This window comes from Simochromis diagramma, unplaced genomic scaffold (assembly GCF_900408965.1).
Source record: "Simochromis diagramma unplaced genomic scaffold, fSimDia1.1 OVJJ01000463.1, whole genome shotgun sequence".
Lineage (NCBI taxonomy): Eukaryota > Metazoa > Chordata > Actinopteri > Cichliformes > Cichlidae > Simochromis > Simochromis diagramma.
Window position 1 is genome coordinate 5,899,538 of NW_024386941.1, and position 23,463 is coordinate 5,923,000.

Here is a 23,463-nt window from a genome sequence, read left to right on the forward strand (position 1 = left end):
GAAGCTTCATGTGAAAATGGTTGCCGGCAAAGAAGATCCACCAAAGGCACCAAAATGAATTTTTCATTTGAAGACTGGTGCTCATCTACACTGCATGATAGTGTAGCACGACGATGGTGTGAAAATGACCACAAAGTAAAGATACACCATGAGAAAAAAACAAAATACAACAACAACAAAAAAAATAGTTGGTCAAACAAGTGCTCAGATTTCTTGAAGCTCAAAATTTATTATTATGGCTTTGGGAAGTAATGAAATGTGAAATCACACAAAATACTAATCTGCCACAGAAAATGCCATTATAGGTATTATGGCAAATATCTACTAGCATTCATGCTGGACATTTTAATTTAAACCTTTCATGTCCAATACTGCCTCCTGACCACAGTGAGGAAACTTTAATGACCAGTCAAATTGGGTCTTGGCAAAAGAGGTAATTTGCCTTGTCCCCCTTTTAACTCCATCTGTGTCTGAGCATATTTCTGTTCATAGTCTGCTTATGGTTCTGTTCCCACAACTGAGATGGACATTCTTTCCTTTTTCTTTTCTTTATGGCTGTGGAAACCATCATTACCCTGGCCACCACCTACACTAAAGCACTCCTCTGAGGGCAAGAACAGAGACAAAATGAGTTTGCATTCACATTCAAGGGTCAAACAAAACCTAACCTTTATCATTTGGGCCACAGTCTTCCTTTCTCATTTTGTGCCACATGAAGCAACAGTAGTAAGGGCTGAATACCAAAGGACAATTATGTTTATGTCTTGACTGTCTCCTTCCTGCTCTCCGTTGCCCGTCTCTCCACACTGGCTGATCAAGGCCCTGAGAGTCCTGTAGTAACACTGAGTTTAGACACTCACTGACTGTCAATTAGAGTCTCTGTCTCTTGTGACCCCCCACACAGAGACTTTAAGGATCTGTTGACAGAGTCAGTCATCTCTACCTGGTTAGTCACAGTACTATTTAAGGATAACGTCACCTTAAAACACTGACGTACTGCTGAGTGTCTCCAGTGTGTCCAAGACAAATGGACACAGTTTCAAACAGTATAAGATGACAACTAAGAAAAAAATAGCGTACAAAGCTGGAGTCTAACAGCTTGATAAAATATGTGCTCATAAATTAATAAAATAAAATCACTGGCACGCTCAGAAATGGAATGACTCACCGCTTGTTCACGCAAAGCTAATAGAGAAAAACAGACCCAAGAATAGACTTAAATAGAATGAAGGGCATGACTCTCCTGTGCCTCACATACAGGGCCAATAGCAGAGCTGGCAGAACATTGTCCAGCGGTTCTGTTTTATTGGAGGCTTGTATTTGTTAATGTGTCTGGGCTCCTGCACTGCTGAGAGAGACAGCCTCACAGAGAGGCTGTTGTGTTCGGGTCTGGCTGAGCTCCACTGTCCCCTCCAACCAAACTGCCATATTCACACTTTTTTATAAACCCTTATGAACTGGGGGCACTATGTGTGGGTGAATAGTCACTCTACCTATTCACACACAGAACACTGTTTTTAGAGTTCACAGAGTCAGCTGAGCTGAGAGCAATTGTTCCAAGAGTGTGTTTATGCTTTATTTCCATCACTTTTTCTTGTTCAGTCTTCCCCTGTGCCTTTCCAGGCTGCTGAATAGTCTACACCCTCTCTTTCATGGTGCCCTCTCTGTTGCTGGAGCAGTGACGCCTAGGCAGGACTTGGGTCTTAAATAAGGCCTTGAGGCCTGACACATGTGGCCTGTGAACTGACAGCAGCTTTGTGGCAGAGGCAAGAGGCGTGGGAGTTGGAGGCCAGGGGCCAGGGACACTCGGGGAAGAGAGACAAGCTAAAGGAGCCCCTTGAGAAAAAGCCTGAGCCAATAACCACAACAACACCTCAACAAGGGCTCCAGTCATCCAGTGGAGTCGAGCTGGAAGAAAAGTAAGGAATGGTACCACTGCTAAGTGCCAATGAGAATCAAGAAATCCAGTGGCAGAGGGAGATGAGGAACAGGCGTGCTGTGGAAAACCAAAAAGGCAAAGTGAACAGATGATAGAGTGCTGGAGAGAGGAAAAGGGAAGAAGAATGAAAAGGAAAGCAGACTTTACGGGTGGGCTACTGACGGCAGACAAAGGCATGTGGAAAAAACTGTGAGGAAGCCAACCTGTATAAAGGCACAGTAAATGTGAAGAACAGGAACAGGCAGGTGAGAGAAGAGAGGAGCTTGAAAGTGTGTTGTGTGTCACAACACATTGCTGCACATGGTGTGGTACTTGTGAACAGGCCAGCAGGGAGGTAAACAACTTCAGAAAGCATATTACAGGAAAAAAGCAGCCAGAAATAGTTTGACAGCGGAAGAAAACCTGCAAATATTTAAGAGTGTCTCTATCAAATTAGATAGGGAACAGGCCTAAAACAAAAACTCTTAATGATTAGTATTATTGTTTGCCACCTATAGGATTTCAACAAAGGATGAAGGAAACTCACAGCCAGGGAAAGAAACATTAAGAATAAAAGAAAGGAGGGAGTCGGTGCTTTTCCAGAACAGCAGACAAAGAGAAAGACAATTACAGAGGCTCTAAAAATCTATTCAGTGCATTTTGCTGGGAACAGTTCCTCCTCCATTTCAGTCACTGTGCACTTCTCTGGCTCAATCCCAGCTTAATCCTCCAATTTACCTCCATCTCAAGTGATTTCACAGTTGTCACCGAACACTGAATTTCCTTTTTCCCCTCTTTCCACAACTGTTATGGGGTACATGCCAAGATGGCGCCGAGATAGAAAACTGGCGTGGGGGGTTGAGGTGGAGGTGTTTGTGAGTGTGCGTGTGTGTGTTTGGTAGCTGCAAACCTTTCCTTCACGGATGTTAACATTCTCGAACCAGCAAGTTTAAACACTTGACTGTCATTTAGCAGGTGAAAGCGTTCAGGCTGGACCTGCTGTCGTTAAGACTTTAGGGAGCTGGAAGAGCCGTCGCAGCAGCTAATGTCCCTCACTTAACATTGGAACCATCGACATTTCACTAACGAGACAAGAGGCCCTCTGAGAAGTCAGCAATCCAAGTCAATGAGTTCCTGAGGCACAAATAGACACACACATACACACACATATACACGCAGACACATACTGAAGGTCAAAATGTTATCCTCACCTGTCCCCAACCAATCAACTGATGTCCACACATCATGATGAAAGTCGTGTCTGTGGCTGGTCTCCAAAGCACCGAACTGGAGTTGTCTAATTACAGTTGGAGAGGTCACTGTCCTTCCTGCAGCTAATGTGGATTTACTGACACTAAATCCTGCCTTAACAAGGCATGGAATCTATCAGACACATAGAAAAAAAAACAACATACAGCTGTGCAACATGGGCATTTTGGATAACAAGACAAGAGACGGTAGCTAATGGTTTAAAATCCTGCTGAACATTAAATCCCCTCTGTCATGTCCACAATTGTGCCCATTGATTCCCTCCTACAGCTGCAATACTGTTTTGTTTTCTACACTTCAGATCTCTTGAGCTTTGTGCATGAAGCTATGCCACTGGTATGCGACGACTCTGGGCAGCGGAGTGAATTAGGTTTGAAATGGGGTCAAAATAAATACACTGGGGCAATGTTCTTGGCATTGACAGCACCATGTGTTACCCAGGCTGGTTACCGCTACACAGAGAAGTGAGGTGTGGTAACAGTAAACAGCCCAGACACAAGAATGCACAGTGCAGTAAAACGCTATACAGCACCATTCATCACAGCACCCAGAGCGCAGCAGGGGCACAAATATCAACGTTTCCTCCTCACGCCCTGTTCTACAAACAGATTTCAGCATACTTTTAGTCTCCTGCTGTCTATAATTCTCCCCCATGTGCCCCACTGTCTATAACTGACTGACTGACATTCTTGCTGTCTGTTACTGATGTGCTTGTCACTGAGGTTTTTATTAATAGCTCTGTGAGTAAACCATTTGAGGTGTAGCGTTATGCCACATAGGCTGTGGTGAATGCCAGAGGGGTCACCTCTGGGACAGAATCTCAGAAAAAAAAGGCTCTGTAGTGCAAAGCGGTGTAGCAGTCTAATGCATAAGGTTGGAATACTGTTATTTTTTTTAATTTATTTTAGGTGGGAGGACAAGATTAAGCACATTAAATAACACTGCACCGTGCTGATTTGATGATAAAATACGAGTCAACATTTGTACGAGCTAACAATAAAAAGCAAGTGTCTGTGACCAGTAAGAGGAGGTGCAGTCCATATACACCGCTATGGATCATTTAGTGCACCATCAACAGAGCAGGGCTGCAGAAGTAGAAGCATGTGTGACATTCAGGCGTTGGAGGTGTCTTTGCGCGAGTGTGTTCAAACGCTGAGTGTAGGAGTTCCTCTAAACCCTTTTGGTGATAAATTCAAGCTTTTCCGGCCAACTTAAACACAGCATAAATCTGTCCTCAGAGCCAGTCAGCAACAAACAGCCTCAGAGGCAGATTTGTAAGGAAGAAAAATCCAAGAGTGACAGCCGGAAATCTATTCTCTGCTCAACGTGTCCTTTTTCATGTTGAACACCATCAGCATTTATCTCACTAAAGCTTTTCAAGTTTCAGTCTTCATTTTCTTCAATTTACTGTATGTAAAAATATACTTGTATATATAAATGTTGCAAGCAAGCAATTCAGATAGTAATAATACATATACCGCACGCTTCCTTTTGTTTTTTTCTTACTCAAAGATTCCCAAGGATATTGGATAGGCAAAATGATTTAACAAAGAGCTGGGAGTAGAACAAGGTGCTTGAAGCAGAAAACAAAAAAAGGAAACAATGAGCGATAAGGAAGACTGCACAGAGAAGATAATTAATGAATAGCTGCGTCAAATAATACAAGCTGTAACAGTGGGACCTCTTGTCCTACTTCTTGCTGTGTGTTATGCACTCACAAAGACACGCACGCTCAAATAAGGGGGAGGAGGAGGAATTAAGACGTGGTTCCGAAAGGAATTTACGAGTGATTTACTAACGGACTTTCCCATTAAAATAAAATATGGAACAGTATGGGTCATTGAGAAAGACAATGAAAACAGAGAAAAGCTGGCAAACACAAACAGTCTTATAGCAGTGACACGACTGCACTGCATTAGTTGGTTCAGTAAAAAAGAAAAAAAACCCCACAGAATTTTAGGTGGAAGCAGCAGCAGCAGCGTGGGGGGACTCATGAATTTTGTTCTGTGGACGGGGTGTTGGAGTTCACTTTCTTTGTTAGGCTGTTCAGCTGGTCAAGGCCACGGGGGAAACAGACATGCCCACCAAAAAAAAAAAAAAAAAAACTGGACAGAGCCAAATGGTGTGGAGAATGGGGAACTATTTTATATGGAAATCCCAAAGGTGCACTTGCATTAAAAATAGAAGTCAGTCTAGGAAAAAAAAATATACCGGTCAGATAATGAAACCGGTTTCCAGATGTGCATATTCACCACAAACTGTGACTTGTAAATTAATATTAAAATATATTCAGTTCACGGGTCCTGCTTCGAATTATGTGAGGCAATTTTGCCAGTGTTGAGAAAGTGCCTGATTTCTGTGGCAGGTAATTGAGAGCAGTGATGTGAATAGTGTCGGATATGGTGAAGACCTGACTCTCCCCTCAGCGTCAATGTCTCTCGGAGGCCCAGGAAAGAACCATTGTTCCATCAAGGGACACAAAAAAGGGATTAATTTGAATTTGGTTTACAATGCCATGCCTTTCAAGTTAATCCATCTGGCCTGTGCCCCGGAGTTGCCAGTTACTCCCTCCATTCCTCATTCACTCTGCCAGTGCTCTTTGTCTACAGGAGGGCTAAATGTCAACTCTACCACTGCTTGCAGACTAAGAGCCCTGAGAGATGCTGAGAGACAGAAACAGAAAATGAAGACAGAAAGAAAAGAGCGTGCTTTACAGATACATGTTTATACTGAAATTTAATTATCCTTTCACTCCTGTTTTGTGCCAGCAAAAGCTACAGTATCGACAGAGAGATGCATTAAATGATAAACTTTTAAAATCTCTCTAAATGCAAAGGAATTTTGCAGTGCTGTACTTAACAGATGGAGATTTGGCATTCTGATTCAGTAAACAGCCGCCTGTGTGGAAAATAAATAAGAAATATAGTCACGTCCTTTCTTCCTTCCTGTGTAGTTGTTAAGTGCCCCACATTATCTGGCACCCCTGCTGAGAGTGGTAAGATGAACCTTCCCATACATCCATCATGTCTGCTTCCTCTCTTTCTCTTGCAATAAAACCAGCTTCTACCAAATTACTATAATGGACTAGGACATTTCAGTCACTCTTTGGTTCTCTATATTAGTTCTTAATATTTTCTGCCATTTAAACTTTCACATTTTCCAAATGTTGTGGCTTTAAAGGTTTAAAACATAAATCTGGTACATTTTTTCTCTTTAAATGGAACAAAACTAATTGGGGAAAGAGTACAATACTTGATGCTGTCACTTCTACACTCAGTACTTAACATTTTGTGTTTGTTTCAGCAATTTAAAAAAAAAAATACACATTAATGGTATCTGAGGAACTGCAATAATTCATAGTCATTGCTGCTCTATAGTATGGTGGTTTGGAGAACAAAGTGAGCCAGTGACTGTGAGGCACCAATGGGTGAAGCATCTAAAAGGGAAAATGTATGGCACTTTAGGGTACGGAGTGAAAGATGATTTAAAAACACTTTGCTAGCATCACTGGCTGAGATAATAGCAGCACTTCTCCTTCACTTTCTCCCTTATGCTATATCTGCTGCCAGAGGGACGGTCACATTACTGACCTGTGTTTTTTATCTTTTGTATTCTTTTTCTGCACAACTCCCATCAGACTCCTAATACACTCCTGTAGGACTCACATCTCAGCAGATCAACACAGGAGGACACTAAACAGTTGCAGTAGACATCTGCAGGGTGAGTGCGAAGTGGAGAAATACAGATGGGGTTTTTGAAGTCTCTTGGCTGTTTCCTCGCTAACAAGCCTTTCAATTAGGAAGCGCGGCAATTTATGGCAGCAAATATATCTAAATGCATGAAGATGATTCATTTGGAGCTGAACTTGATGAAAATTATTTTGGTCCCAAGAGAACCGAGCAAAACCCAGATAATACAAAGAACAAATAAGAAAGAACACTGATTTTAATTAGAGATGTTTTGTCAATGCTACTGTCTCAGCTGATGTCCTCACCCATTCAAATACTCGTCAGTATTAAGCAGACAGCTCGCTGAGTAGATTATGCATAGAGAAAGGTCTATAATTCTCCACAGATGGAGAAAAATGGGATCAATTTTCGACTTTTTCTTCCCTCAAAATCAGGCCCAGTAACACTACTTCATACTTTCCTTTTTTTTTTTAGCAAAACGTTTCAAAAGCCTAACACAGGAGGATGGCTAACCCAGTGCACAATACAAATTAACAAACCTGCCTGTGATATTTTATTTATAATCATGCACAGAGCTTTTCAAAGACTAGGTGCTAATGATACCAAATGATGTCTGCAGCCATCAGATTCATCTAACTTAAAAGCTGGTGTGAAATGGAAAAGAAAAGGGATCTAAACAAGGAATCATCAAATACTGTACATTCACAATCGACGCTCCGCTGTGGTTGGTACTAGACTTGAGGTAATCGCTGACAAACATAATAACAAAGAGATGATGATCTAATTAACTTAAGATAAACACAATGGTAGAAGCCCAACTGTGATGCCTGAAGTGGGCACAGTACTCCAATTACACATTTGGGCTTTTTAGGTCAACGCTCAGTAGTATGGCAAGGATTTAACTAATATTCAATTACACAGTGGCTTAGTTTTTCATATAAGCCTGCAGATTTAGCTGTCACTCAGAGTTTATTTCCAGCACGTAAAACTGGAAATAAACGGACACAGTGTTGTGACCAGGTCAGATGTGTTTAGCCTACAAAGATCCTGCCTCCTGCTTGCATTTCCTGGTACACAAGCGTGCCATCAAACCTGTTTACAAGAGGTATTTTCCCACAAATATCAAAATATCTGTTTTACTGCCAAAGTGTCAAAAAGACAGAATCAAGTTGCGGATTTGGTAAACAGCACTATGAGTTCTACAATGCAGCCATTCTTAAGTAATGAATTTGAAACTTTATACTTGAGTTAGAAGTGCAAAACATTGTGGGACTGATGACTGGAGACACAGTTAAAGAGGTGTATTGAGGTAGACAGCTTGTACCACCCCCTTCTCATACACCATTAGCCCTGGCAGTGGTGGGGTGGGGCCCCACAACTGTGGGTCCATCTAAAGAGTGCTAATCCACTGCTGGGCCATGCAAAACAGGGGACGACCAAACATAAATAAATAAGAATGAGCTGAATCTCCGTCGACTTTTCCCATTTCAATCAAGTGCAGGGATGGAAGCCAGACGGCACGGTCACATTCAGGGGTCAGTTCAGGCCCAATTAGAAAGCCCTCCATTGAAAACGGGAGTGATTATTTTTAAACCTTTCGAGTGTCTCTGCCTACTGGCAGACAAGTGGGGAACTTAGGCTAAGGAAGGAAGGGGGAGAAAAAAAAACCTTTGCCCCCCAAACCCGCCTTTCTCCCCACACTGCCTGTCAAAATGCATAAGGTTTATAAACAGAGACAGACAGGATTAAAGGTGTAAAGAGGGAGGTCAAAGAGAGAGAAAGGACCTCCAACTCTCTCACTGACACATACCAGTCGCAGGCAAGCTGAGGATCATCACCAAGACCACACTGCTATTGAAAAAAAAAAAAAATACAGCTGAGCCAGTAATGTCTGGGAGCTGGAACAGACTTTATTAATTATTATCACTCATTAAGAATTCAGGTAAAATGATAGGCACCACACTGGGGTGGAAAAAAGAGTGGGAAGGTGTAGAATGGGCTTGTGTTAGTGCTTCATATACCAAGGGAAGATTATCATGTAAATGGTATACTGTACAGTAAAAACCCTGCTTTTATAAATGATAGCAGCTGGGCCTCAGAGAGGGAGGGATGGATCCGAGCATAAGTGCTCTTCAGGGATACTATCCCTGCATTTTGTCTGCTACATCAAAGAGATGCAGCTGAAGAGCTTCCATTTCCATAGTTCAACACTGTGAGCTTCCTCTATGACATGTCCATAATGCTTTCTCCCTGACAACAGTCATGTGCATGTATGACAGCTGCACATGTTTGTGAAAGTGAATGGTCCTCTCCATTTTATATTGCCTTTCATTTCAGACATTCACAAATATTCTATTTGTGACCTGGGGAACACTTGGGAGGATTTCATTAAAACTCTGCTTGATAACACAATTCGTTTGATTAACTTAATGACATCCAGCTAGTTTTATGCTCTACTGTTAAACACAGTAACTTCCCTCATCATCCAAAGTGTAATTCCACATGGAGAAGTATGCATGCCACAACAAAATTTCAATATTTTGGTGCCAATCCCTGTCATTTTCTCAAATGTGTGTTGACACTTATTTGGATTAGGATCAAAGGAATAACAACAACAAAAACACAGCTGGGTGGCAACTGTTGTAGTTCAGCATGCAGCATGCATAATTGGTGAAATTACATCCAAGTCAATTTATTCTCTTTCTACTTTAAACACTGTAGAGGTAATACGGTCGTCACTCGCAGGTCACATTGCGCAACTTTCCACATCAGACTACTTGTCTTCTGCTTGTCTAGTGCAGAGATGTTTAATTCTGTCAGCCAATTACAGGCAGTGCTGTCAGCAGATTGGTGCTGAAGCTTCCTGATGAATGCACGCATGTCAGGGATATGGATGGGTTTCATCTGGAGTCTCTCCACACGTCCAAAGTGCACATACAAACACACGCATCCACACACTTCCACACCCTCAGACACACATCCTTGCTGAAAAATGTCCCCTTGGGACTCATACATCTCACTTTGTTCCACAAACTCACTTGGGCTCGTTTGCAGAAAAAAGCCTTCAGTGAGCATCTGCTGAACACAGTTGTGCAGGAGTACAGTCTTTTAGCTTGACATCAAAGTTGACCAGTGAGTGCAGTACTTAGCAAGTATGAGAACTCACTACAGATCAAATGGAGAAATTGTATGAACAAAAAAATACTGCATGGAAAAAACAGGCAAAAGTGGACTATAATATGCTGAAACTGGTTCCCACCATCGCTTGGATAAAATATTCCATGACATTCATAACTAGGGTGAAGTGTTTGTATAACCCAAATAACTGTATTTTATCCTGCTTTCTAGGTGCTGTAGCTCAGGAAAGCCCTGCAGGGTTAAACAGTCTCATTCTGCTACGTACAGGCCTGCTAAGAAGAAATATGGCTACAAACTACCACCAAGTTGGAAAAACAGTTCCTAGTTCTCCAGGAAATGTATCAAATCCCTTGACCGTCTCTGCCTCCTTGAAGATATTCTTAAAATTCCACTGCCAACGAGAACCCCGTTGAGATTAAATATTTTCCTATTCCTCCACTAAATTCCTCAGAAAGGGGAGATAGCCTAGATAATACAATTGTGCATTTAATGTGTAGTCTACCATTTCCATGCAGCAAACCTTTTCTCTAAAAGCTAGATTGATGCTCATTCTCCATCTGTAGTAGAGAGGATTAACAGACGGGCTGAGGGAGTGTCTTATCTCACCTTGCACAGATAAATCAGACAGGGAAACAGCTCTGTTCATGCACTGCTCTGGAGAGCAGTAGAGAGGAGACACAGGCGTTTGAACAGAAATGCCACACACAGCCTCGACACCAGACTGTTTAAAACCTGCTTTAAGGGTTTATGCTCTGCTCTGGCTGCCCCAAGGAGCGAGTGGGCAACGGCCGTAAGCTCTGAGGTTGTTTGGAATGAGCAGAATAGTCACCTTGATCTCATCTCTTCTGACAGTTTCCACACAACACGACAAAGAAAGCTTCCTGCTGAGAACTTGGCCTAGTTTTTCTATACCTGACCTGTTTCAGATATTTATTCTTTCTGTGGAATATCCTGGCACTCATTTGCATAAACAAAATCAGAATCTTTTACCCAAACAAGAAAATACCAAACTGACACGTGAAGCTTAGCGATGAAAGTCACACATAAACATCAGACAACACTGGGTTTACGTGCTCCTCAAGGTTACACCAACATGTACCAGGCAACAAGAATTTCCATAGTACTGTGACTGTTATTCACACTGGAGCATGCATACTGTTGTAACACCTGCAAAGACTTTAATGTATGATTCGGTATCACAGAAAAATTGAATGCTGACATTTCTATTGTGTCCTGCATGCCACAGTGAAAAGCTACAGGATTCCTCCAACTTTATGGCCAAAAAGGAAAACAGTTGATGTTCAGAATGAATATATTTCTAGTTATGAGGACAGCTATAAAAACATGTGTGTGTCTGGAAGACAAAGATGGCTTTATGTGGACTTGCCTCAAGGGGAAATGGCTGGACCCTTGTGCAGGATGAAGGGAAACTATATTTCAGATGCCATTCAACCTTGGAAAGCAGTGCTGCAGAAGTTCTTGTGGCAAAGCGAATGTAAGGAATTGACCATGTCTGAATGCAAGCAGTGTGTGATCTAATCACTGCAGCAATTTTTCATGTAGCATTTTCCACAGTCACTGCCGAGACAAGCCTGTGCTGCTCATTTGTCTCAAGACTAGGAGACACTAAATGGTGAATCTCAAAGCTAGCTGTTCTGTTAGTGTGTTAGCTGAACAAAAAGATCATTTCCACTCACAATATCTATTAAGCAGTGGGCATGTATTTGAAAGCTCCCAAGCAAATTAAAATCATTGATCTGCAGAATTATCTCCACGACTGTTAATTAGATATTTAGTCAAAATTAAGAGATACACACGAAGGTACCAGGAACCTTGAAGGAGTCATTCTGCATAAATGATGAAATATGTGTCCCCATTGGCCTGAATGCAAGTGTCATTATGGTCTTTAAAGGATTTTATATTTCATTACGAGTCTGCTTTAACAGCTGATTAGATTTGGAATGTAACCATGATTCATATATGGTGAAATGTTTAGATTCTAATCGAGACTGATAGGGGAAAATAAATTGAGCGCGGATGCAGAAAGTGCTGATAGTGCTTTCATCTAAAAAAAAAAAAAATCACCATCATTAATTTTTGCATATGAAAAAGTTCTTTGCCACAAAGAAGGCACCCTCATCAAGGTGACCTCTGGGGCGTGAAACATCAATGAATCAGGTGCAAGCCAACTGTTCTATTGAAGGTGGGAAGTTGAAAGGAACTTCAAAGAAACCATTAAGAAGAACAGAGAAAAAAAGAACACTCATAAGAGTTGACACCAATCAATAGCGGTCTAGGAAATTGATTCCTATTCGGTTGACCAAAAGCAGTGCTGGAGGGGAATCTTTTTTCTGAGCCTCCACCAGAGCACGATGGCCACGCAGAGCATGAATTACATTTAAGAGCAACTCGCATTGTGAACAAACTTTGTGGCGCTCAGGGATGAAAGCCAGCTGTCAGGCCACTGTGGCAACTGAGTGCTTCACCACTGAGGACAGTGCTTGTTTGCCAACAGCAAATAAGCGCCTCTGGACCATTTAGTGCCATCTCTTTTTCTTTTCTGCAAACAAAAGCAGTCTGCCACTGAGATGACACAAGCTCTTCTCAGTGGCCGCTACACTGCCAGATCAAACACAGTGCTGTATGTGGAACGAGCCCAAAGCCAACACAGTAAAGAACTCCGAACTAACCACAGTACACGCATGCTACATACTGCCAGGCCAGCACAGAGGAATTTTAAGTCCCTTCTGTTTTGGCTCATTTGTCAACCCAGCATTTGCTTTGCATGGAAAAGTCTTCATTGGTCATGAAATAAAGTTCATGAGGCACCGCAGGGTGGTACCATATCGATGCAGAATCCTGCCTACAGTAAAAAGCCTAACAACAACAACAACAACAACAAAAATCTGTCAATTTTGTTGCTGTTCTCACATTAAGGGTGTAGGTTAAAATATAGGCAACAGTTCAACTGGTCATTCATACCTCAAAATGAGCACAAACACAATTGGTTGTGCAACTTTTTGTCATATAGAAAACTGAAAAACATTCACTTCTTTAAGCAGGGTTTGTTAAATTCTACTAACTAGCAACCTATCATTTCTCTCCATCCTCCCTGGTTTTTGACTGCTAATTCTTTCCCCAAGCACTGTGCACTGCTGTGCACTGTTGACCATGACTGTAGTGGAGGCACAGATAAAGGTAAATGTACAACCCCAGTACGCCCCCAAAAGTTGGGACACTGCATAAAATGTAATCAAAAAGAAAATGCAATGATTTCAAATTCATAAACCCAAATTTTATGGGTTGTAGTAAATGTCAAAAATGTGCACCTTCCATTGCTCTTCTACATACAGAATCTACAGATTATTGACACGTTTAATCCTCAACACGCATGAATAAAAATAGTCTAATAAAATATTTACTGGCATAAAATCGTCAAAAGCTGCTGTGTTTCCAGAGAGAAGAAAACCAAAAACAACTATAAAAAATAAAAAATATGACTCGAGAGTGACATCAGCAACATATCTTAGCTGCCAAGTGTTTAAACAACTTTCCAAATGCAGACACATGTAGCTATAAACACACAAGAACTTATAAACAAATGTCACACAAACATGCATACACGCGCTCTCGGAGACATGCACACATTGTATGGCAGCATGCTTATAGGCAGAGAGTTGCCAGCTGTCTGAGATCTTGGAGAGAACAGAACACCACCTGTCCCCTTATCTTCCCCTCACGAGCCAAAAGAGACTCTCTGTCCAACTGGAGCCACCTTCTTCTACTCTCTCATCCCACGCTTAATGGCAGCCTGTCCGCAATTTTCTCCTCAATAGTTTATCTCTCTTTGTTGTTCCTTCCTATCTCTCCTTTTGCATGTTTGATCTCAAAGCAGCAGATACTGCGCAATTATTTAAAATCGCGTCAAGGCTTCTTTTTTTTAAGTGGACAAGAGAGTAATTTAAATGTTGTACCTGGTGGAGATGGAACCTGATGACGTTTAGATTTGGGCTTAGGTGGACAGTTTTGCCAGATGTTTCTCCTATTGTTGCCAGATAGGAATTCGGCCATCAGGTCAGTGTCGGTGTGTGTGTGAGACAGGGTGTGAGGTCAACATTTTTCTGCCTCTGTGTTTACATTATCTCACTCCTTCACCTCTCTCCTCGCTGTCCCATTGTTTTGCTTTTGGTTAGCTGAGTCTTTGGGTGCAGACAGATTGATAAAAGGCAGACTAAAGCATGGGCAAAGTCCAACCACAGCTAAACCAAGTTTTGCTGCTTTCTGTGTAAATAGCAGCCAATATGATGTCCTGAAAGAACACAAAAAGTAAATGTGATGAGCAACAGATTTTAGTCCCAAAATCAACCTTAACTGGGAAAGATGGGGTTGGGGGGAAAAAAGGGAAAAAAAGAAAGCGCTACAGAGCTCTTCCATAGTCTAAGTATTGATCTAGAGCACATTTTTAGTAGCAGCTTTGCTTGGAGCTTTTAAACAAGAGAGATTGTGTCAGTCTGTTTTAGTAGCTAGACGGCAGCCAGTCAAATAAAAGCAAAATGTGCAGTCTCCAGGTAACCAGCCATAGTAAGAATGTGCATATGACGGCAGCGCTAATGGGCCAGACTTCCTCCAAGGAACACACACACACACACACACACACACACACACACACACACACACACACACGTCTTCCTGCACCTACTGTACGCACATATACATACTGAACAGGAGCACTTTAGCCTGAAAGAAAAAAAAAAAACTAGAAGAAGAAATGAGTGATGGTTCAACCAGCTGTCTGAGAGTTATGGTCTGAATCATGGAGAGAGGCCAGGCTGATGCTTTTCAGACAACCTGAGGAGCAGTATAGCAGATGGTGGTCACCACTGGATAGCATAGCTAAAATTAACCCAACAGCTTAGCATGAATTAAGCTGGGCCTCTGGGCAGAGAACCTGCATCCCCTCAGGACCGAGGTGGGTGCTGGGTAGAAAGTACCAGGCCGACGGGGACCAAACCGCAGCTGAAGGAAGGTTTCACAAAATCAGCAGGGTCCTGTCTGTCTCAGAGCAGTTATTCCGACTCCTCTGAGGTTGAAAGTGAATTTACATAGCAGTAGTGAACCCTGGTTAATGTGATTAAATCCTGGCAACACAATGAGTGATGATTAACTTATTCTCTCCCCTCTCCGTGCCCTTCCATGTTGCTTTTTGCATCTCTGTAAGACAATCAATAAGCTATTATAGCTCCAAACAGTGGGGTAAATTAACTTAGGCTTCCACCTGCAGAGTCGGCACTCTGGACTAATCCCATTGGCAGGGGAAAAACGCTACTGGATGCACAGGCCTGGTCTCAAGATCATGCGCTTCCACACTGCGATTACTGACATGACTCAGACAGCAAAGTAGCTTCTAAAGCCCAAACATTAAATAAGTTACACTATAAAAGCAAAGGAGTAAAGGTAAGGTGTGGTATAGTGCCTCTTAAAAGTTTTCCTTTCTCAAGAACAAGAAAGGAATAATGAAAGTGTTGAAAACTAGAATCAGTAAGCGTCCAATCCCGAGGTATTTTTAGGGGTTAAGAAACCAGCTAGATCCCAACTGGTTATTGACAGCCTGTCTATCCGATCCATCAGATGTGAGCCAATCTGCTAAACAGAACTAAGGCACCATTGACAGATTTGAATCTGATACTAGTGTAAGGTGGACAGAGAAAGAAACATAGAGAAGGCGGTGGGAGAGGGGGTGGTAGGGTAGGGAGAATAGAAATGTCACCCCTAAGCTTAACAACATCACTATGGTCATACAATACCATGCCTCAGTGAGTCACATGTCAGCTATTTCAAACTTACCCACAGCAACACTGACTACTGTTTGAATTTTGAATGGATCCTCTCTACTTTTCTCCTTTTACACATGACGTCTCCCGTCTGTCTTTTATCCAACTCTTTGCCTGTATATGGTTACACGGAGCTCCCTTTGTGTTGCTGCCACACCCTGTTTAGAAAGGTCAAAGGGGCACAAAGAAGAGGTGAGGGTGTTTCTGTTCTGTTCACTGCTCAAGCAAGCCACCCTCTTCTTCACTGTCCAAATTAGACTGTTAGATGTATATGTTTACATACCCTCCATCGAGGATTATTATGATCACTGCACATGTAATTAACCCCAAGCTGCACAAACAACATTCGCTGTGAAGCTAGTGAGACAGATGCTTAAACATGTCAAATAAAAGCTTTCAGATACAACCTGCATAGCATTAGTTTGTTGCTGTTCCAGTTCATCCATTTCTTTTCATTTGCTTCATCATTAGTACACAATCACTGTGGTAATGGAGCCAATCCCTTCATTTGTAACATGACCTAGCATGTTGAATATCTGGGGCTTAGAAATGAACTGTTAGAATTACAGAAAGGTCAGAAGAAAAGAAAGCTTGTGGAAGAACTACATTGTGATAATGGGCATCAACTTTCATTCATACTGGTCCTATTCTTGGACACGCTCTTGTCTATGTAACATGACAAGGAGAAACTAATTTTCTCCCAATTTGTGTCTTAATGATCAGAGTAGCTACCACAGCGACCAAGGGCGATTAAATGACAAATGAATGCCATCATATATCTCCTGTTTGTTTGTCACTGAGTGATTGCAGGGCTCTGGCTTTCCATAATCAGCAGCAAGAAGACTGCATTTCATTGGCAGTCAGATAGCACAAGGCAGATTATTATCACTGTTTGGGTCGACTGCTTAGTTCTCCAGCTTTTCCTGCCTGTCACGCTCCAGGCTCAGCAACATGCTACATTTTTGATAAAATTTCAGATGTCTTTTTTCCCCCCACTTTCCCCTCCCTTTCCTTCGCAGAGGTCGTGGAAATACACATCGGTACTTCAATCTTTCTCTCCTTATCAAGTCACAGGAGACAGAGCGAGAGAAAGCAAAACAGTGAGGAAAAAGGGGAAGGCGAGAAACACAGTGGGCAGGAAAAGAGGAGATAGCAGTTTAAGAGGGAATACATATCACATAAAGGCTCGTATCACACGAGTGTGGCATAAACACTGTTTTCTGTGCTATCAGTCCACTGAAGCTGAGCAGAATCAGCCCATCTGTGCTTATACTGCCAGACAACCACCTAACTGCCTCTCAACAGCCCAACAGAAGCTAGAAATCCACAAATTACACAACCAGTTCACATATTTGTGTGCTGTCCACTTGCCACAGTTTCCTGTCACTATAATTTATATTTAATATTTTTTTAACCATTTCTAAAGTTTGTGAACATTACAGTTCAATGTAAAGGAAAAGAACTAGCAAAAAAAAAAAACCCTAACCCAAAACTTACAACTAAAAGTTCTTAAAGACTTATCGATCTCATGTTATTTGCTTGATACATGCTTCATTTGTTTTTAACAGTGTATATATTATATTAGAAATATGCTTATTGTTGTTATTGAGGTTTATATATATATATCTTTTCTTTTCCTAAATGACCTTCTGTGTATTGTTTACATGATATAAATAAATGCTAGAAAAAGTCTGTACAGTCTGTCACATGTGCAAAATTGGTGTCTGTCTTCATGAGTAAATCACAGTATGAGACAGTCGTTTAAGATAAACACAAAAAATATTTACTATACTTTTTGATTTTTGGTGAAATTTTACTGGTTGTGTTTTTTACCCTAATTGTAAAACAAGCAATAAGTTTCATTCTCCCATTCATGAGAGAGTGAGAGTAGAGCTGAGGCTATCAATAGATGGTATGTTACACAGCAAAAATCCCTGGATCCTGACCTTATAGACTAATGCCTGTGCAATTTTAAAAACATTTTTCTCCATGCACGCTAGCCTTTCAACTAAATGCGAACACAGTTTTGGGTCAGTAAAAACTGACCCTTTGCAAAACTTGTTTAAGGCTGAAGAGATTCAGAAACTGTTTGCAATGCAGACAGGGAAATCTGAACTATCAGTGCTTCTGACTGCTCAACATAGCTTTGATGTTAGGTTTATATTGCCAGCGATTGGTTCCCAAATCTCTTAACAGCATGCTCTTGACACAGCTTAAGTTTTGAGTTATCGTATAGACAGAGAGCACTTGTGTGGGCAAGATTACATTTTAGAATAAAGAAGGATAAAAACTAGTTTTCAAAAATATTCGTGTACACTGGGGCAGAATGTGCCTCTTGAGCACACTTTCAAAACTTTGGCAAAAACCCCTAAAGTTCTGGTCTCCAAACCCCTTAATCCTCCCCAACGCCATCGTCTCGGATCGAGAAGCATGATAGAAGGTTTCAAGTGAGGGCTTAACCCAGGTTTAATAACCAGAGTGTGTCTGCAGAGCAGAACACCTCATCATATGACCAGACACCAGAATGCAGGCACGTATGAATGCGCAAGCCTCAAAGACGTATGAACACACATACGCAGAGACTCTGGCCAAAGGAGGGGCTCAGACCAACAAGAGATTACACCTACCAACAAGAGTAATACCCGACTCACAGCAGAAGAAGGGGAGATTAGATCTAGCAGCATGCATTCATCTAGTTCTCACCAGCACTGACGCAAGCTTTACCACCATATGGAATATAACTCAAAAAATATGGACACATTTTCATTAAAAAAAAAAAAAAAAAAGAGCACAGTAAAATACACTTGCTGGACACAACTCAGTTTTTAAGAGTAGAGGAAGGGAAACTACTCTGTTATCAGTGCTGCTCCTAAGTGGTAGTACAGGACCACTGGTCTCAAGAGCTCACACACTTTATCTTATCTGTCCTAGACTAGCACTTCATAATGTTAATATCATACTTCACTATCCTGGGATCCAGCAGCTGTCCTACAAAACCTCCTGTTCTGCACTACAGCCAAAGGCGAGGATTACATCGAGATGAATAAGCAGTCACTGTGGCGACCGGGGGGTGAAAAAAAAAAAAAAAAAGATCTGACGCACAAGAGTTTGGGGAAGTGTCCAAACACTCAGACAGACATAGCTGTGAGGTAGTTTTGCCTTTTCCAAAGAAATCCAGAGATATCTGTGCAATGTCATCATATGTAAATGGACGGATTGCAAAAGCCATCACAGAAACAGAGAAAAGTGCTTGACGTGGACTCGGTAAGTCTGGGCTAGCTACCTCGTTAACAGACACAAGTTATTTACTGCATGAATGCACACTGAGAGATCTGTAAGGCAGAAAGCGCCTCGTGTCAGTGTGTAACAGCTGTGTTTAGCACATCTAATGCGCTACACTCATTCTGTCTTTGTATATAGGGAGATCAAAGAGGCCAATATCTATCACACTAAAAAGACTAACCTAAGATAAAGGAGTATATTGTCACCATTACAAAGTGCCTTATTCACCCCGGCTCTGTGTCTATCGTTTAATGGCGAAATTCTACTTGTGACAATCAGATAATATAGGTGATAGATACAGAGTGGGAATCAAATGGACTCTGGGTTCTCAGGTACTTTTGGAGGACACGTCCTGCTTGTCTCACCTGTCCCACTATGCTGTCAGAGATGGGTGGAGCATAAAGGGATTGAAGGCACATTGAGCTTTACCCATCCCTATACACCTGCACCTCTAGTCTCTTTCACAGAATACATCACTAGACATTGTTCAGTAGAGCAGTGTACACAGACTGCCAGACTGATGGAATTAAACATGAACACACACGCATACACACACACAGGAAATCTCGCTCTGTCGAAAGCATCATTCTTGTGTAAACCAATCCATTCATTCGAGTTTCTCTCACTCTGCAGGATGTGTGTTTCTCTTTAGGCTCTGTGCCCGTGTTCACTGTAAAACACCACAAAGCGCCTAAAACTCTGTCAAAAAGCTGCTCTGGCTCTTATCTGCTGCTACTCTACTGTTTCCCATGGTGAGCAATTTCAGCGCTTGGCCTCCGATCGTGCCAGCAGTATTAGTTTTGGTGGGGGAGGGCTGTGTGGGCGAGGTTACGCTTGCATGGTTGCGAAAACCATGTTCCAAAAATCCCCAAATCACTGTGGCATTTGACACATTTTCACATGACTGAAAGAGACACTAGCATCTTCTCTCCTTCACCCCAGGTTGCCATCACTGCTCGGAGTGACAACTCCATTTTAGGGCAGTTATGTCAGCCAATATCTGCCAGGAGGCTTCTTATGAATATTTAGTGAACGTGGTCAAAGTTTTAAGGTACATATCCAAGTCACTAACAAGAACTGCATGCTAGTTCCGGGCTTGCTTGTGTATCACAGAAATTTTCATCTCAAAAGGGGGGCTTGGGTATCGACCAAGCATAGCAAATGGATACTCCAGGTTTAATTAAATGGAATGCATTGATTTATGCAAACAGCCTGAAGCGGCAAAGACGCTAAGTTCAACAGACCACACGTAACATGCATGATAAAAATTGCTCTATGCATATATGGCTATACAGACGACTAATTGAAATGCATGTGTTGAGCATATCTCCCCTGCAGAGGTTTCACAAAGACTAAGCTGACAGTTATGTGCTGTGGGGAGTGTAATTAGACAGTAACCAGTTGCTACCCATGTACTGCAATTTCAAAATTAACAACAGCGGACTGAAATAGGTTTGAACAGCAGTACACACCCTGGAACTATTTAGAACAAAATAAAAAAATAAACATGAATAATGAATCCAACATTTCATAGGCAACATGAATATTTTACTCTAATAGGAAATGGAGACTTTCTTTTTTTGAGGCAGCTTTGACAGCTACACATGCACACGCCATCGGGCTCAGAGATTGTGGACCGGGTCTGCATTCCAACATGAAACAGATTGGAGTGAAGGCCAAGGAGCGTCTGTGGTGTGGAGCCCACGCCTCAGCTGCATGTTGACTTACGAAGCAGACCCTGGCTGTGCCGTTTGCACCAATTTGCTCTGAACCTCCCTGAGACAAATAACTGCCACAGAGCTGTAACGCACTGCCTCCAGGCCACTGGCAGCTTGCCAGCACACTCACTGGTGCTACTGGTGGAGTAAGCTGTCCTGTTTCTTTTTTCTTTTTCAAAATCAGTCAGCTCTTTCACCCTTATTCCTTTCTTTCTTCACCTCACAGTCTCATTTTGCTTCTCAAAGTTCTTAATATTTGCTGAGCTGAAAAAGGGGATTAAAAGAAGCGCGATACCCCGAAAATGATAATAAAAAAAAAGATGGATGTGAACAAGAAGTTGATGAAATTTATAAACCCAGACCTTCTGCACTATATTGCTCCTCTCGTAATAAGTTAATGAAAGGCAAAGACCATGACAAATAAATAATTACTCTGCCATCAGGCAGTGAAAGAAGCTGTTTCAGTCACAGAGCGTGTTCCATTTCAGTGGGCAGCAGTGGAAAAATAATCACAAGAGAAGAGATGAGGAGATGGGTAAGGGCAGCGGAGAAAGAAATGTTTGACAAAGTCAACTGGAATGTTTATGTTGTGTGTCAGGTGGAGAGGATTAGTCTGAAACGTTTACAATACAAAGACCCCAACTTTTCGATATTCAACAGATGTAGTACAAGAGATGTCCTGCAAAAGAGACAGGAGGGTCTTCAGATCAGTGGGAGGTGGCTTCTTTGCCTTTGGACTGCTGCATGCCAGCCAACTGTCCTCCACTCTGCAGATGACCCTCAGGCATGGCCCAGAATCTGTCAGGATCAACTGAGCCGCCTTCAACACATCTGACGCCCTGACCTACCCCTACTAATCAGAGAGTCGGTGAAGCCAGCTGGCTGCACATGGTGACAGAGATTTCACAGCAGCATTGAGATCAATGCGATTCTGGGGTAAACTTGGCTGAAAAGAGTTATATGGTGTGGACCGAATTCAAGTAAACATCCCTTTGCTTCTGTTGTTAGTGGCTGTAAAAAGTAAACCCTGCCTCTGGAGAAAGGAATCTGTGTGTGGATATGAAGCCTGCAGCCAACCCTGTGCGGTCAGCACTGTGCAGTCAGCCAGGCCACTACACAGCAGGCCCTGAGGTTATCGCCTACTCAAGTGGAGCAGTGTGCCGTCCATTACCTCACTGTACTATCTGCACAACCAGGAAAAGGGAAATAGCTATTCATAGAGCCTCTCAGGGACTCGTACACAGCATGGGTAAAACAATCTACTCTGACAGATCACAGGGTATATCAACGATTATCATTTTGTGCCTGTCTGGAAGTGATTACTTAAAAAATTATAACCATTATAAATGATTCTCTTACTTAATATATAAAAATCAATAAAGGTATTCATTTCCATTTTAGTGGAACATTGGTAAGAAGATTCAAATAATTAACTTAACCCTTTAAAGCACGCTCCGTTTTGCGTAACTATTTTTAAATCCAGGTAGCTCTGCAACCACTAAGCTAGCGTAATAAGGGTTTTTTTTGCATATGAAACCAGAGGAATTGTACTTACATCTTATGCCATCAGCCTGTCCTAGGTCACGGTTTCCTTCCACATATAGCTTTGCAAAAACTGCATAAAAAGCACTTGCAGCAACAAAAACATAATATTCCAGAAACAGGCTTTGCCGATCCGATCAGCTGTTTGTAACACTTCAGCGCGAACTATCGCATGTCTGCCGTCACCTGCCCGAAACCGGAAGTGACATAATTTTGAGGAAATGTAGTTTTTTTTTGTTTTTGTTTTTTGTTTTTTTTAACCATCAGGGCCTTATGAGCCTATACTGGTGTTTTTAAAAGTTATGTTTGACTTTATGACTTTCTGTGTCATTTCTGGGATGCTTGGAACTAAAATTGCACTGCTGGAAATGGTTTATTTTGATGCATATGCTGTTTTTTTTTTTTGCAAATTTACATTATAATATTTATTTTTCGTTTTTCCTGCACTATATAAAAATTGGTGTATTTCAAAAATAAAACTATGAAGACACTTAAATTTCCTGTGGTGGGAAACTATTTTGTGCAACTTTTTTGTATTTACAGTTTTGAGGGACATGCATCTTAAATTTCTCTAACTAGAAATATATATTAAAAAAAACTAAAACGATTTTCAATTTTTTTGTAGTTTATTGCACTTTTTTGCAATTTATGTAATTACTATGCACTTAATGCATACATATTATTAAAATTTGGGCTATAATGGTTGTATTGATGCATATCAACTTGAAATGCTCCCAAAAATGGCTCCACAGCATGTAAAAATATAATATAAGCTCTGGCGGACTTGGTTCTATGGTAGGTCTTAAAGGGTTAAGAAAAAAAAATCAGTTCTGCTTCTTCTGTTCACTCACATTAAAGTAATCTCAGAAACACTTTTTACTTTTACTTTCCCCTGCTGAGTTCGGAGTCTTGTTTGTTCAGTGTTTTGCAAAGAAAGAAAAAAAAGAAGAATGGCATTTGAGGATTTATATCATGGAAAAATAATCATAATGTTTGAAATACTTTTAGTTACAATCTTGAACAAATGGTCTTTATCACCTGGCTGTTCTCAAGCACAAAGGCATTTCATTATTTGT

General features: G+C 41.5%; 1 protein-coding gene and 1 long non-coding RNA gene across 9 annotated transcripts in view; both read right to left on the reverse strand.

Annotated features, from left to right (window-relative positions):
- LOC120737219 overlaps positions 1-22,379 on the reverse strand; it is a 64,920-nt gene extending 42,541 nt beyond the window's left edge. Inside the window, exon 1 of the long non-coding RNA XR_005696699.1 lies at positions 1-22,379. This exon is cut by the window's left edge and continues 40,224 nt beyond it. This is a non-coding gene — a long non-coding RNA (uncharacterized LOC120737219).
- robo1 (roundabout, axon guidance receptor, homolog 1 (Drosophila)) overlaps positions 1-23,463 on the reverse strand; it is a 197,030-nt gene that overhangs the window by 85,540 nt on the left and 88,027 nt on the right. The gene's annotated exons all lie outside the window — the stretch shown is intronic.